The 15020-nt window shown below is 44.2% G+C and overlaps 1 non-coding gene across 1 annotated transcript; it reads left to right on the plus strand.

The window, feature by feature from the left end:
- Positions 1-14610: 14610 nt before the first annotated feature.
- TRNAA-UGC (transfer RNA alanine (anticodon UGC)) lies at positions 14611-14686 on the plus strand. Its single transcript has one exon. It is a non-coding gene; the product is annotated as a tRNA-Ala (tRNA).
- Positions 14687-15020: the final 334 nt, after the last annotated feature.

Here is a 15020-nt window from a genome sequence, read left to right on the forward strand (position 1 = left end):
CTTTTCATGCTAGGGAGACACCTCGGTGGACTCCTAGGCCTCCTGGGTTGATGCAGAGTAGGATCTTCAACCTGTATGTTTTGTTTACCTCCAACCCTGAAGTGAGTGCAGGGCACATGATGAGCCCACAATAAATACATGATTAAATGGGTAATTGCCAGAGAATCGGTGCTTGCAACATAGCTTTTAATACTGCAAAATTTGAAACTATGTTAACGCCCATCAGTAGGGAAACAAAATAATGGTCCCTCTGTGCTAGGAAATACTATTTAAGCCATTAAAATGAACATTTGTGTGGTCTGACTGAACAGATGTCCAGGACGTGTTTTAAAAAGTGAACTGCATCTATGTTTGATCCCATCTGTGTTATTTCTATTTAAAATTACAGTTTATATAGGTATACATGTATGAAAGTGCATTGTTTAAAGAGCTGAATAAAAGGATAAACTTTTAACCTCTTACAGTGGGATGGGATGCAAGGAAAGAGGAATAGCCACATATTTGTGTCACTGGAATATTTTAAAAGCTGAATGTATCCATGTAATATTTCTGTAATAACAAAATAAAAATTTTCAAAACACTCCTCTTTCCCAAGTGTCTTGTGAAGAAGAAGCCAGGATATTCAGGAGCTGTGTGCTGGTTTTGAAATCTGCTTCCTGTGGGATCAATGAATTCTTGTTGATAGATTGATTGATCCATTGGGAGTGGCAGGCAAGGCTTAACCCACATGGCTGGCTTCCATTCAGCCCTGGGAGGGAAGTTTATTTATTTCAATTTGCATATAAGAACAATTCCAACTTGCCAGAGACAGAAACGAAGTTTTATTGGGCATAAAGGAGGGTATGGAGAAAGGAAAGCTTTTATACAAGGTTCCCAAAGGGTCTAGGAGTTTTGTTCTTCTATAATTTAACCTCAGCCCTTTCATAAATAAATTAAAGGTTGATGAGGTAATTAGATCCCCACACTATCAGTAATGGAGGAGGAAAGAAGAAGAGAGGAAGTCCAGCTGGAAGGGGATATGATCAAAGATCAGTCTTAAAAGACAGATAAAATCAAATCATCGGGCTTTCCCTAACTTGGAGTACTTAAGGAATTAATTGGCTGACAAGATCAAGGGCATCACTGCTCTGGGTTCTCCTTACCAAATCTGCCATAGAAGACCTGCAGCTAAGGTAACTACTTCATTGCTCAAAGACATCTCAGGACCCACCTTCGGGGCCCCAAGCTGTCGAGTGTGTCAGAGGGTAATACCATCTCCCTCAGGGTCCTGGGTGGCCATTTTATTCATTTAACGAATATTTACTGCGTTCCAGCTTCTGTCTGGCACTGTACCAGGGCTGGGGACAGAGCAGAGAGTGAATCAGACACTGTCCTTGAATTAAGTATCTAGGTTGGGATGCTAAGGCCAGGCTTTCAAACTTGAAGCTCCTAAGAGCTATAACTAGCCCAGGTCTGCTTGGTACTAACCACAGCAGAGGGCATATTTTGCATTATGGCTAACTCCTAGTGCGTTGGCATTAAATTTCTTTTAAAAAATTAATAAATAAAGAGAGGAAAGACAAAAGCTTCATCTCTTGCCAGGACACTCCAACTGCTTTGAAGTATGGTAATTATACTTCTTCAAATGTGTGTGTTCTTTTCCAGCACTTGTTTTTTCTGCTCAGTACTATTCCTCCACCACCCATATCTGGTTAAATCTCCTCATCTTCATAGTTTTCTGATCTATATAGAAGCATTCCTTTTCTGGATAGGGACCCACCTCTGGCTTGCCCTCTCACAGGTTCTCCCCCCACCAGAATGCAATCATGATCCTTGTTGTCTTGTCTGACTCACCACTGACCTCTGAGCCCATGAGAGAGGAGCAGGATATATTTCCAGCACCAGTATAAGGGCAGCTACAGCAAGCTCTTGAAACATATTTATTAAACAAATGGAAATAAAACCAAGGAGACTGAAAAAAATTAAAGAAGCAGAAAAAAACATTTCATCTTTTTTTCCTAAATAAGCATTTATACTTTCTTACAAACACTACAGAAACTGAGAGTGTTTACCTGGTCTGGTAACAGAATATGATACGTAAAAATCCATTATTATAGGCCAGTTTGCTCAGTGGATAAAGCATTGCTCTGGCACACCAAGTTCACAATTTCCATCCCCAGCCAGGACACATATGAGAAGCAACCAATGAAGGCACAACTAAGTGGAACAATGAGTTGATGTTTCTTTCCTTACCAATGGGAAAAAATTGCGTGACTGTAATTGTTCATTGTTGATTGCTTCTCATATGTGCTTTGACAGGAGGTGAGAGGGTCCAGCCAAGCCAATGACCCCTTGCTCAAGCTAGTAACCTTGGGCTCAAACCAACAACCTTGGACTTCAAGCCAATGACCATGGGATCATATAGATCAGGGGTAGTCAACCTTTCTATACCTACCACCCACTTTTGTATCTCTATTAGTAGTAAAATTTTCTTTTATTTTTTAAAAGACCTTATTATTCCATTTTTAGAGAGGATAGAGAGGAGGAGCAGGAAGCATCAACTCCCATATGTGCCTTGAACAGGCAAGCCCAAGGTACCGAACCAGCAACCTCAGCATTCCAAGTTGACGCTTTATCCCATTGCGCCACCACAGGTCAGGAAGTAGTAAAATTTTCTAACCACCCACCAGTTCCACAGTAATGGTGATTTATAAAGTAGGGAAGTAACTTTACTTTATAAAATTTATAAAGCAGAGTTACAGCAAGTTAAAGCATATAATAATAATTACTTACCAAGTACTTTATGTTGGATTTTCGCTAAGTTTGGCAGAATAAATCTTTATAAAACAACTTACTATACTTAAATCTATCTTTTTATTTATACTTTGGTTGCTCCTCTATCGCCCACCATGAAAGCTAGAATGCCCACTAGTGGGCGGTAGGGACCAGGTTGACTGCAACTGGTATAGATGAACCCATGCTCAAGCCTACAACTCCATCTTCAAACTGGTGAGCCTGTGCTCAAGCCAGGGACCTCTGAATTTCAAACCTGGGACCTCAGCATCCCAGTATGATGCTCTATCCGCTGTCATCAGACAGAAAAAAATTTTTAACCCATGTTATCATTTTTTTAAGAGAGAGAGGAAGGGAGAGAGAAAAAGAAACATCACTTAGTTATTCCACTTATTTATATATTCATTGCTTGATTCTTGTATGTACCCTGACCTTGGCGAAACCTTGGTGCATCAGGAGGATGCTCTAACCAACTGAGCTAACTGGCCAGGATGAGAGATATGGGGAATGTTTTTAAAGCATGTTTTAAAATTGTTGATGTTATTGAGAGAAAAAGAAAGGAAGAGAGAGAATTGATTTGTTGTTACACTTATTTATGCACTACCACTTTAAAATTTTTTTTATTGATTTGAGAAAGACAGGGAACATCAATTTGCTATTTCGCTCTTTCATACATTCATTCATTTGATTCTTTTATGTGCCTTGACTGCCCAAAACCTTGGCACATCGGGATGATACGCCAACCAGCTGAGCTACCAGGCCAGGGCACATTACCACTTTTTAAAGTTTAGCTTCTAAACAGATCAAAATTCTCAGGCTACTGTATTAGCAGAGAGTGGGAAGCCCTAGATAAAGAACAGTTATTAGTACCATCAGTGAGTGATAAGTGTTTTGCTTTCAGAAATTAAATTCTCACCTGACCAGGCGGTGGTGCAGTGGATAGAGTGTCAGATTGGGATGTGGAGACCCCGAGGTCGCCAGCTTGAGCGCAGGCTCATCTGGTTTGAGCAAAGCTCACCAGCTTGGGCCCAAGGTCGCTGGCTTGAGCGAGGGGTTACTCGATCGGCTGAAGGCCCACAGTCGAGGCACACATGAGAAAGCAATCAATGAGCAACTAAGGTGTTGCAATGAAAAACTGATGATTGATGCTTCTCATCTCTCTTCGTTCCTGACTGTCCCTATCTATCCCTCTCTCTGACTTTCTCTCTGTCTCTGTAAAAAAAATTTTAAAAATAAAAAATAAAAATAAATTAAATTCTCAAGAATGTGCAGCATGACATTGGCGGTGGCACAGTGGATAGAGCATCAGACTGGGATGCGGAGGATAGAGGTTCAAAACCCTGAGGTCACTCACTTTAGCGCAGGCTCATCTGGTTTGAGCAAGGCTTACCAGCTTTAGCCCAGGGTCACTGGCTTGAGCAAGGTATCACTCGGTCTGCTGTAGCCCACCCCCGCACCCCACCCCGTCAAGGCATATATGAAAAAGCAATCAATGAACAACTAAAGTGCTGCAACAAAGAGTTGATCCTTCTCATTTCTTTCCTTTCCTGTCTGTCCCTATCTGTCCCTCTCTCTTTCTCTGTCACACACACACAAAAAGTGCATATCTAGGGTATGATGAAGACAGTTCTCTATGAATACTTTGTCTCATAGATGCAAAAAATAAAGCATAAAACTTCACTAAATCAAAGTCTGCTTCTTTTTTCATTCAGGTGAGTAACTCCTTGACCTAAATAGTAGTTCTAGTCCTTTCATCTCAGTATGTATTAAGTATCAGGAACTGCACAAGGCATTGAGGATACAAAGACAAGATACTTCCCTCCACCCCAAGAAAAGTGGAGAGGGGTGAAGATATACAAAGAGCCAAACCTCAGTAATACAAAGCCCAAGGAGGTGTCTGAAGAGATATAAACAAGGTAGCTTGTGGGGTTCAAAGGAAGAAGTTTTTACATTTGGTTTGGGGCAGAAAAGGCCTCTGGAAGCCTTGGGCCTGGAAGATGGAGATGGAAGAGAGAAACCAGTTCAGGCAGGTAAGCAAAAGCAGAGTAGAGGGAAGCATAGCACACATCTGTAGTCTCCATACATGCCAGTGGATGGAGTGAGAGTGTACAGTATATGTTAAGGACAGCCCAAAACAGAAAATTATTCTTTTTTTTTTTCCTTTTTTCCCTTGTATTTTTCTGAAGTTGGAAACGGGGAGGCAGTCAGACAGACTCCCGCATGCGCCCAACCGGGATACACCCGGCATGCCCACCAAGGGGTGATGCTCTGCCCATCTGGGGCGTTGCTTTGTTGCAACCACAGCCATTCTAGTGCCTGAGGCAGAGGCCATGGAGCCATCCTCAGCGCCCGGGCCAACTTTGCTCCAATGGAGCCTTGGCTGCAGGAGGGGAAGAGAGAGACAGAGAGGAAGGAGAGAAGGAGGGGTGGAGAAACAGATGGGCACCTATCCTGTGTGCCCTGGCTGGGAATCAAACCCGGGACTCCTGCACGCCAGGCCGATGCTCTACCACTAAGCCAACCGGCCAGGGCCAGAAAATTATTCTTGATTATCAACACACATCCTGCTCACCTCAGATTATTAATATGATCAGCATGACCAGTCATTTTTTTGCTTAAAAAGCAAAACAGTACTTTGCTAAAAGATAATTCACTTTCCTTCCTAAGCATTCTTCTGAGAAAGTTGTAAAAATGTCCAAAAACTTGTATTGTTTGTTCTAAGTATGCTCAAAACAGAAGAATGAACCAAAAAGAAGTCTAATTAAAACCCTAATTAGCCTGGCCTGTGCTGGTGCAGTGGATAAAGCTTCGACCTGGAACGTTGAGGTCACAGGTTCAAAACCTTGTGCTTGCCTGGTCAAGACACATATGGGAGTTGATGCTTCCTGCTCCTCCCCCCTTTTTTCTCTCTCCTCTCTAAAATGAATAAATAAATAACTCTAATTAAAATTTAATTGTGTTAAGAAATATATATTTGTCTGACCAGGAGGTGGCATGGTGAATAGAGCGTCGGACTGGGAAGCAGAGGACCCAGGTTCGAGACCCCGAGGTCGCTGGCTTGAGCGCGGGCTCATCTGGTTTGAGCAAGGCTCACCAGCTTGAGCCCAAGGTCACTGGCTTGAGCAAGGAGTCAGTCGCTCTGCTGTAGTTCCACGGTCAAGGCACATATGAGAAAGCAATCAATGAACAACTAAGGTGCCGCAACGAGGAATTGATGCTTCTTATCTCTCTCCCTTCCTGTCTGTCTTCCCTATCTGTCCCTCTCTCTGTTTATCTGTCTCTGTCACATACACACACGAAAAAGAAAGGTTAAAAATAAAAGAATGGAAATGGTCAAATTATGCCAGAAAAATGAAAACAATAAGAAAGCAGTATTATTTATAACAGGTAAATGTAGAAATAACCTGCCCTGGCCAGATAGCTCAGTTGGTTAGAGCATCATACTGAAGCACAGAGGTTATGGGTTCGATTCCCAGTCAGGGCACATACAAGAACAGATTAATGTTTCTGTCTCTCTCTCTTTCCCTTCCTCTCTCTCTAAAATTATTATTTATTTTTCTTTTTGTGGCAGAGACAGAGAGAATCAGAGAGATGGACAGTTGGGGACAGACAGACAGGAAGGGTGAGAGATGAGATGCATCATTACTCTGTTGTGGCACCTCAGTTGTTCATTGATTGCTTTCTCATATGTGCCTTGACCGTGGGGCTACAGCAGAGTGAGTGACCCCTTGCTCAAGCCAGCGACCTTGGGCTCAAGCTGGTGAGCCTTGCTCAAGCCAGATGAGCCCGTGCTCAAGCTGACGACCTCGAGGTCTTGAACATGGGTCCTCTACATCCCAGTTCAATGCTCTATCCACAGCACCACCACCTGGTCAGGCTAAAAAAAAAAATTTTAACCAAAGAAAAATAAGGCATTTACATACAGAGGGGGGAAAGATACAATGACAACTCACCTCTCAGGATCAGATGCCAGGAGCAAGATCTGGAAAGTGCTGAAATACAGTGTCAATCCAGAATTCTATCCAGTAAAAGTATCTTTAAAATATGAGAGTGAAATAAAGACATATTCATAAAAAGTGAAAGTTAAAGAGAATTCATTGCCAGCCACAAAAAACGCTAAAAGGAAATTCTGCTGGCTGAAAGGAAATGATACCAGAGGGAACTCAGGTCTGAAGTAAGAAATGAGGAACACTGAAAATGATAAATATGTAGATAATTTTTTTTACAGAGACAGAGAGAGAGTCGGAGAGAGAGACAGATAGGGACAGACAGACAGGAAGGGAGAGAGATGAGAAGCATCAATTCTTTGTTGCAGCTCCTTAGTTGTTCAGTGATTGTTTTCTCATATGTGTCTTGACCAGGGGGCTACTGCAGAGCTAGTGACCCATTGCTCAAGCTAGTGACCTTGGGTTCAAGCCACAACCTTGGGCTTCAAGCCAGTGATCTTTGGGCTCAAGTCAGTGACCATGGGGTCATGTCCATGGTCCCACGTTCAAGCCAGTGGCCCCTGCTCATGCTGGTGAGCCTGCACTCGAGCCGGCAACCTCGAGATTTCGGACCTGGGTCCTCCATGTTCCGGTCCAATGCTCTATCCACTGCACCACCTCCTGGTCAGGCTAGAATATTTTTTAAGTTATCTTTTAAATACAATGTTATATGTCAATTATATATTAATATGATTGGAAAAGTTGTCTTGTATATATTCTTATTTTCTTTAAAAGACAACTGACTGTTTAAAGCAAAAACAGTAATGTTGTATTATGAGGTTTGGATATACATATAAAATATAAGCCTATAACAGCACAAAGGAAAATATTGGGGATGTAAATGGAATTATATTGTAAGAGTTGTACATTTTAAATGAAATTGTGCAATAAATAATCCTTTTAAATGGCCACAATTAAAAGTATTAGAAAAACATTTATAAAACCTTGGGTGATAGAAGCCTTCCGAAGTAAGGCAAACCCAGGCCTTAAAGGAAATGACTGGCAATTTTAACTTACAAAAAAACCCACATTTAAAAAAAAAAAACAGCCCTGGCCGGTTGGCTCAGCGGTAGAGCGTCGGCCTAGCGTGCGGAGGACCCGGGTTCGATTCCCGGCCAGGGCACACAGGAGAAGCGCCCATTAGCTTCTCCACCCCTCCACCGTGCTTTCCTCTCTGTCTCTCTCTTCCCCTCCCGCAGCCAAGGCTCCATTGGAGCAAATTTGGCCTGGGCGCTGGGGATGGCTCTGTGGCCTCTGCCTCAGGCGCTAGAGTGGCTCTGGTCGCAACATGGCGACGCCCAGGATGGGCAGAGTATCGCCCCCTGGTGGGCAGAGCATCGCCCCATGGTGGGCGTGCCGGGTGGATCCCGGTCGGGCGCATGTGGGAGTCTGTCTGACTGTCTCTCCCTGTTTCCAGCTTCAGAAAAATGAAAAAATAAAATAAAATAAAATAAAAAATAAAAAAAACAACATAGTTTTGGAGTGAAGAAGACACCAAAAACGAAGTAAGGAATAATGAACAATTGGTAAAAATATTTACAACACATATGAAAGACAAAGGTTTACAATTCCTACTATGCATAAAAGCCTGTACAAATTACGTGCAAAAAAGATAAACAATTCAACAGAGAAGTGAGCAAAGAATATGAACAGGCAATTCCAAGAAAAGGAATCCCAGAAAGTCTATAAGCATATCAAAGACTGCTTATCAAGTATACTGACCAGGAAAATTCCAATGAGAGACACAATAAGATAGCATTTTGTCCCTTTCTCTTTTTTTGTCCTTTTCTTATTGATAAAAATAGAGACGTGACACGCAGTGCTAATAAGAATGTGGCAAAGGGGGGCACTCTCATTCCTTGCTAATAGAAAAGGTGAATTGTGACAATTCTTTTGGGAAATAAGATGGTAATACCTGCTAAAATTTAAAACATATATGCCACTTTGGGGAATCTATTCTACACTGCTCACAAAAACTAGGGGATCAGGGAACATGCAGATACTCCAGTACTTTCAGCCTTTTGTATAGTGCATTTTCACCAATGAAATAAAACTTGGTTTTGCATCTCACTTGCATAATCAAACAACTTCCTTTGACTTGCCATTTGCTTTTCTGATGTTCTTATTTAATAAAAAAAATCAAGTGCTTTTTTTTTTTATCACTTCATATTCATTTTGAAATGTCCCCTAAATTTTGTGAGCAGTATATAATTCCTATATAAGTAGAAGAATGCTTATGGCAGCCTTGGCCAGGTAGCTGGGTTAGTTGGAATATTCACTAGATATGTAAAGTTGCAGGTTCAATCCCCAGTCAGGGAACATATAGGAAAAGATCAATGTTTTTCTCTCTCCTTTCTTTTTTTCTTTTATTTTTTTCTTTTTTCTTCTCTTTTTTTTTTCCGAAGCTGGAAACGGGGAGGCAGTCAGACAGACCCCCGCATGTGCCTGACCGGGTTCCACCCGGCATGCCCACCAGGGGGCAATGCTTTGCCCCTCTGGGGCATCCAGAGCCATTCTAGCGCCTGAGGCAGAGGCCAAGGAGCCATCCCCAGCGCCCAGGCCATCTTTGCTCCAATGGAGCCTCGCTGCGGGAGGGGAAGAGAGAAACAGAGAGGAAGGAGAGGGGGAGGGGTGGAGAAGCAAATGGGCACCTCTCCTGTGTGCCCTGGCTGGGAATCGAACCCAGGACTCCTGCACGCCAGGCCGACACTCTACCGCTGAGCCAACCAGCCAGGGCCCTCTCTCCTTTCTTTATAAGTGCACATGCCTTAAGGAGTCAGTCAAAATGAGAGAAACTTTCACTTGATGTCTCTATAATGGTTCCAGCTTGCCCTTTTGGGATGAGTGTGAAATCACATGACTGTCAACTCCGCATTCTCTTTCCCAAATCTATCTCAATTTGAACACAATACTTCATTGAGCTAAGAGCCATGAAAGGGAAGTCATCTCTGGTAAAGATAGACTTCTTCAGTCCTTTGTTTGCTTTTTTAAAATTTATTATTGATTTTAGAAAGAGAAACATCGATTTGTTGTTCCACTTGTTTATGCATTCATTGGTTTATTCTTGTATGTGCCCTGACTGGAGACCAAACACTGCAAACTTTGTATTTCCAGGTGATGTTCGAACCAACTGAGCTACCCGGCAAGGGCCTGTTTGCTTTTTATTATTTTATTTTACTTATAGTTGTTTAACTTATATTTAGATTGCTATTATTAAAAATGTCTTGTCTGACCAGGTGGTGGCGCAGTAGATAGAGCGTCGGACTGGGATGCAGAGGACCCAGGTTCGAGACCACGAGTTCGCCAGCTTGAGCGTGGGCTCATCTGGTTTGAGCAAGGCTCACCAGCTTGAGCCCAAGGTCGCTGGCTTGAGCAAGGGGTCACTCACTCTGCTGTAGCCCCCTGGTCAAGGCATATATGAGAAAGCAATCAATGAACAGCTAAGGTGCCACAACAGAGAAATGATGCAACTCATCTCTCACCCTTCCTGTCTGTCCGTCCCCAAATATCCCTCTCTCTGACTCTTTCTGTCTCTGTCACACACACACACACACACACACACATACACAAAAGTCTTGCCCTGGTCAAGGTGGCTCAGTAGATAAAATATCCACCTAGAGAACCAGAGGTGGCGGGTTCAACTCCCAGTCAGGGTATGAACAAGAAGCAATCAATGAGTGCACAACTAAGTGAAATAAGTTGATGCTTCTCTCTCTTTCTCTCTCTCTCTCTTTCTCTCAAATCAGTAGAAAAAATAAAAATCAAAAACATTTTAAAAAATGTCTCCTGGCCTGACCTGTGGTGGCACAGTGGATAAAGCGTCAACCTGGATAATTACTTTTAATAACCCTTTTTCCCTGCTTTTTTGTATAAGGGGCCCCACATTTTCATTTTGCACTGGATCCCACAAATTATACAGCTGGCCCTGGGGTCAGCCAAGAGAAAAATATCTTAGGATCTTTGCTTCTGAGTGAGGGACTCCAGGTCAAAGAAGAGAAAAAACCCAGCTGAGACAGCAGCACCATTTATTTAGCTTTGTACAGGATAGTATTAGCAGCAACGTGTGCCTGGACCTGTTAGAAGCTGACACCCAATGTTCTTTCTTTTTTTTTTTTTTAAATTTTTTTTAAATTTTTCTGAAGTTGGAAACGGGGAGGTAGGCAGACAGATTCCCGCATGCGCCCGACCCGGATCCACCCGGCATGCCCACCAGGGGGCGATGCTCTGCCCATCTGGCGTGTTGCTCTGTTGCAACCAGAGCCATTCTAGCGCTTGAGGCAGAGGCCATAGAGCCATCCTCAGTGCCCGGGCCAACTTTGCTCCAATGTAGCCTTGGCTGCAGGAGGAGAAGAGAGAGACAGAAAGGAGAGGGGGAGGGGTGGAGAAGCAGATGGACGCTTCTCCTGTGTGCCCTGGCCAGAACCGAACCCGGGACTCCTGCACGCCAGGCCGACGTTCTACCACTGAGCCAACTGGCCAGGGCCCCCAATGTTCTTTCTTAATTTGCCTTTCTCCTTTCTACTCTGAGTGTTTTAACTTTGTTTTAATAATCAAGAGAAACATAAGCTCTTGGTAGTTAATTCAAAATATCTAATAAAGTGGCCCTGGCCGGTTGGCTCAGTGGTGGAGCGTCGGCCTGGCATGCAGGAGTCCTGGATTCGATTCCCGGCCAGGGCACACAGGAGAGGCGCCCATCTGCTTCTCCACCCCTCCCCCTCTCCTTCCTCTCTGTCTCTCTCTTCCCCTCCTGCAGCCAAGGCTCCATTGGAGCAAAGTTGGTCCAGGCACTGAGGATGGCTCTATGGCCTCTGCCTCAGGCACTAGAATGGCTGTGGTTGCAACAGAGCAACGCCCCAGATGGGCAGAGCATCGCCCTCTGGTGGGCATGCCGGGTGGATCCCGGTTGGGCGCATGCAGGAGTCTGTCTGACTGCCTCCCCATTTTGAACTTCAGAAAAATACAAAAAAAAAAAAAAAAAAAAGAAAGAAAAAAAAAACATATCTAATAAAGTAATATGTGAAAATTTCCTTTTGCTACTCACTGAAATCCTCTATTCCTCCCAGAAGTAAGAGCAGCTAGTCTGAGGTTCTGTGTCCTTTCCTAAGGAGGCAATAACTGAGGCTCAGAGAGGGGAGGTGCACCATCCACAGTCACCCAGCTAGCAATTGGAAGAATTAGAACTTGGACTTCACCACGAATGTGTTCCCTTCATATCTTCAGCAGAACCATTAATAATAACACGACAAGCCAAGGCAGACACTGGAGAGCATCACGAGTGTGTCTGGCCCAGATTCTACCCCATAATGACAGGCCTTGGAGGCTGCTTTGGAAATCCCAACCGGATATCAATTTCACCACTGTCAATGGTCTTCATAATATTTTTGTTTTAAAAAATGATGATTCGGAGTAAAGATATCAAGTATATTATTAGTTCCTGTGATCTCAACTCTCAGATGAGTTTCCGCAATTTAGTGCCTCCTAATGCAGTCAGATGTGATTTCAAAAGCAGGCTGTGTTGGAAACAACAGATTTCTAAATGAACTTGACTGACAGAAACACAATACTGGGGACAGGGGTGGGTGGGTTCTATTGAGCAGAGATGATATCCGATCATCCCTGGACAGTCAGGGCCTGGCACAGCTCAATGTAATTGCTCATTATGCTGGCCAAATTGAATTAACCACTGTGCACAAAGGTTTCTAATCCTGATGTCCTTAAAAGGCAAAGACACCCCAGTTTTCCTGGGGCTTCAGTGGGAGATAGGAAAGCCAGCCCTTCATTTATGAAGAAGGTTTTAAGCTGAGCAGTCATGACATGATGCGGTTGCATTAAGAAGAGCCCTCATCTTGTGAGATATCTGCCCAGTTCATAACAATCCACATTTTCTGAGAAACTGCCCTCTCCCCACAGTGTGGGCCAGGGCAGCCATTTGGTAGGACAGGACCCCTCCCTTTCTCCTGGACACATGGGATGGTATCAGGGTTTATAAGGGACCTGAGTTGGGCTCTTCCAATTTTCTCTCCAAAAGATTCAGCACTGGGGCTCAGCAGTTCCAGCTGGGTTCTAGTGCACCTGGGATGAAGATCATGACAAAATTTAGGATGCACGGTGTATCTATATTCTGCCATGTGCCTGGTTAGATAGAAACTGCCGATCTGTAGAGTACAAGATTGCTCAGGGGAAAGAAGAAATGAGGGCTGACTCCTGGCAGATATGTTTGTACCGTGTGATCCTATCTTTTTTTTTTAATTTAATTTATTTAAATTTTTAAATTTGGCCCTGACTGGTTGGCTCAGTGGTAGAGCGTCGGCCTGGTGCGCAGGAGTCCTGGGTTCGATTCCTGGCCAGGGCACACAGGGGAGGTGCCCATCTGCTTCTCCACCCCTGCCCCTCTCCTTCCTCTCTGTCTCTCTCTTCCCCTCCCGCAGCCAAGGCTCCACTGGAGCGAAGTTTGCCCAGGCGCTGAGGATGGCTCCTCGGCCTCTGCCCCAGGCGCTAGAATGGCTCTGATTGCGGCAGAGCAACGCCCCAGATGGGCAGAGCATCGCCCCCTGGTGGACGTGCCAGCTGGATCCCGGTGGGGCGCATGCAGGAGTCTGTCTGACTGCCTCCCCGTTTCCAACTTCAGAAAGATACAAAAATAAATAAATAAATAAATAAATAAATAAATAAATAAATAAAATTTTTAAATTTATTTATTCATTTTAGAGAGGAGAGAGAGTGGTAGGGAGAGAGAGAGAGAGAGAAAGGGGGGAGGAGCAGGAAGTATCAACTCCCATATGTGCCTTGACCAGACAAGTGCAGGGTTTTGGACCGGCAACCTCAGCGTTCCAGGTTGACGCTTTATCCACTGCGCCACCACAGGTCAGGCCCCATGTGATCCTATCTTTGACCATAACTGACTGGACCTGCATAGCAGCGGATCCAAGTCGGGCCAGTTCTAGTCCTTCCTCCAGAAACTTGGTGAGAGGGCCAGTCTTTCTGTGTGGCTGGAACTACACATGTGACATTGGAGAGCTGGGAAATAAAATGTCTTCGCTCCATACAGACCAGAGAAGCAAAGAAGCTGGTCTGCAGCCTGAGAAAAACACATCGAAGACAAGCTGTGGAGAGAAAGGATTTCCTTGGTCCCCAAAGTGCTCTTCTCCCTTCTGGACCTGCTGACATTCCTGCTTGGGGCTTCCAAAGGACACTCTTGTGTCTTTCAAATAAAGTTTTTTTTTATTTATAGAGTTTGAGTTGGCTTTGTTATTTGCATCCAAAAGAGAAAAGCTCTGATTCTCAGGACTCCTGACTCTCCCATTACTTTTGGGTGCAGTGAAATGTTACAGCGCCCTTCTGGTAAATTCATATTCTCTTCACTTAAGCTAGTTTGAATAGACCTTTGCAAAGAGCTTTGACTAAAACAACAGATGCCTGTATCTATGTGGAAGACAACATTGGACAAAGCTCCCCCAGACCTATTCAAGATGTCACTTCATGCCTGTTTTTACTGGCCTCTCCACACCTTGCCAATTTTTAGATGCCACACATGCGTGGCTAAGAGAATACAGGAAGTAACAGGGAGTTACCCCTAAGAAGAACAGGACTTGGGAGGATCTGGGTTATCAGGCTTGGCTCTATGCTTAAGCTTTAGACTGGGCAAGTCCTAAACCCTCCTTTAACCTCAGTCTATGCATCTCTGAAATGGGAAGAATAGTCCTTATTTTCCTGATCACCAAGAATTGTTAAGTAGTCAAAGAGTATAAGAGATTCAAGAGTGTAAAGAACTTATTTTATAAGGTCTACAAAGTGAATAGATGGTTTATAGAAAATTAGAAAAATAAAGAATAACACAAAAAGGGAAATAGGGGCCCTGGCCAGTTAGCTCAGTGGTAGAGCATCGGCCTTGCGTGCAGGAGTCCCGGGTTCGATTCCCGGCCAGGGCACACAGGAGAAGTGCCTATCTTCTTCTCCACCCCTCCCCCTCTCCTTCCTCTCTGTCTCTCTCTTCCCCTCCCGCAGCAGAGGCTCCATTGGAGCAAGGATGGCCCAGGCGCTGAGGATGGCTCCATGGCCTCTGCTTCAGGCGCTAGAGTGGCTCTAGTCACAACAGAAGCGACACCCCGGATGGGCAGAGCATCGCCCCCTGGAGGGCGTGCCGGGTGGATCCCATTGGGCGCATGCGGGAGTCTGACTGCCTCCCTGTTTCCAACTTCAGAAAAATACAAAAAAAAAAAGGGAAGTAGGAAAAATTCACCTGTAATTTTGCCCCTCGCTAAA

This window comes from Saccopteryx leptura, chromosome 2, assembly GCF_036850995.1.
Source record: "Saccopteryx leptura isolate mSacLep1 chromosome 2, mSacLep1_pri_phased_curated, whole genome shotgun sequence".
Taxonomy (NCBI): Eukaryota; Metazoa; Chordata; class Mammalia; order Chiroptera; family Emballonuridae; genus Saccopteryx; species Saccopteryx leptura.